A 2,244-nucleotide genomic window follows, 5' to 3' on the forward strand; every position below is an offset into this window, starting at 1 on the left:
GTGTGTGTGTACACGAGCGGTTGCCGTAAGGTTCCTAGCTTTGGGTAAAAGAGAATACAGGAGAATCAGTTAATTATGATTTTATTCAACATATTCCCCTCTCAGATTCGCACACTTATTACAGTGGTCCTTTAGTTTTTTTAAGCCATGTAGAAAAACACGAATAGGTTGGGCCTCCAACTAGGCCTTTCGCGACACCCTTAAAGTCAAGAACTTTTCAGCACCCTCTCGTATATGTGTTTGTGTGTTCGTGATTGTTTGTTCCGCACTGCCACTTGACAACCAATATTGGTGTGTTTAGGCAAAAGAGACCAATAGATTGGTACAAGAATTAAGGGAAATAAGTTCCGGGATCAATTCATTCCACTTAAAATTCTTCAAGACGGTGTCCCAGCATGACCGCAGTCTAACGACTGAAAGACGTAAAGCATAAACGACAATATATTTTCAAAATAGTGTCTATCTTTAATAAAAAGAAACAAAAACCCCAGAAAAACGTTTCATTGTATTTTGTTAAAAGGCACTCATGTCGCGAGACTGAGTTCCTCGGAACTCACTTCAGGAAACAGTTTGTTACTGATGTAAATAGAGAAAGACCCTTTAAACGCGATGTAGAAACCATTGCCATTGACCCTTGTTTTATTGTTTGTAATGTTGTTATTGTTGTTGTGTAACTGATTCAGTAGACCTAGGATATGATTAAATGTTTTAAACCGTGACGTGACCTTACCATCTTTTTATTGAGACTAACCGCATTTAAGAAATTTGGGTGTGTTTTAGAAGAAATTAGGACACTATTTTTAGCAGGACTGATACCATGGTGACCTTCTCGTTGATTCATATTATTGACCTTTATAAAGGTGTGGAAGCGAAAGTGGAACATCAACGTCAGTAATCATTCAGTGTAATTCCGGTTCTAAGCTACTGAGATGTGTTTTATATGTTCTTCGGAGACGTTGTGAGTTCAAATCCCGCGGTGGTCGACTTTACCTTTCATCCTTTTGGGGTCGATAAATTAAGTACCACTGAAACACTGGGGTCGACGTAATTGACTAGACACCTCCCACAAAATTTTAGGCCTTGTGTCGATAACAGAAAGGATTATTGTTAACTCTATTATTGAGGCGGTGATAAATTCAGGGTCGATAAATTAAGTACCAGTGAAACACGCGAGTCGATATAATCGGCTAGTCCCCTCCCACCAAATTTCCGTCCTTGTACCTTTTGTATTATTATTACTAGCAGTAAAGCAGCAAGTTGGCAGAATCGTTAGCACGCCGGTCGAAATGCTTAGCGGTATTTCGTCTGCCGCGAGTTCAAATTCCGCCGAGGTCGAGTTTGCCTTTCATCCTTTTGGGGTCGATTAAATAAGTACCAGTTACGCACTGGGTCGATGTAATCGATTTAATCCCCTCCCTCAAGCTGCCCTTGAGGCAAAAATTTGAAATCATTATTGTTAGTAGCAGTAGTACTATGTTATTATTGGGTTAGCAACTAAGTTACCGCCGTTTTTTTAAATTTTGGAATTTATTGCGTTTTTAAATTTTGGAATGCATTTTTTCGAGAATTCTATTTTTGAATCATTTTGGAATCTATTTTGTTTCTTTTTTTTTCTAGTTAATTTTAGTTACTTTTTGTTTATTTTCAGATGATTAAAATGGAATGTCAAGTTAAGAAAAACGAGCATTTTTGACACCTCCTTCTTTCTGCTTTTAATCAAGGTTCAAAGGCCGCAAAAACTGCTCGCAGCATTTGTGATTGGTATGCCAAATTCAAAAATGGAAATTTTGACCTCAAAGACGCACCTCGTTCTGGTCGTCCAGTTGAATTCGATGAAGAGCGATTAAACCAAATTTTGCACGAAAATTCACATCAAACGACAAGGGAACTGGCAGAGAAAATGGGATGCTCCCACACTGCTATAGAAAAGCATCTTTACTCGATGGGAAAGGTTCAGAAGTATGGAGCATGGGTTCCGCATGCTTTAAGTGACAACAACAAAAATCAACGAGCCACAATCTCCGCTGGTTTGCTTTCTTGTCACCGCTCAACTCATGGACACAAGCAACGATTTATTTACTGAATCGTTACTGGCGACGAAAAGTGGTGCCTGTACATCAATACGAAGTAGCATAAGGAATGGCTTAGCCCCGGTAAACAAGCGAAACCGCGCGCGAAACAAAATCTTCATCCGCGTAAAACGATGTTGTGCGTACGGTGGGACTGGGAATGGATTATCCATTA

The sequence above is a fragment of the Octopus bimaculoides genome, chromosome 6 (assembly GCF_001194135.2).
Source record: "Octopus bimaculoides isolate UCB-OBI-ISO-001 chromosome 6, ASM119413v2, whole genome shotgun sequence".
NCBI classification, from domain to species: Eukaryota; Metazoa; Mollusca; class Cephalopoda; order Octopoda; family Octopodidae; genus Octopus; species Octopus bimaculoides.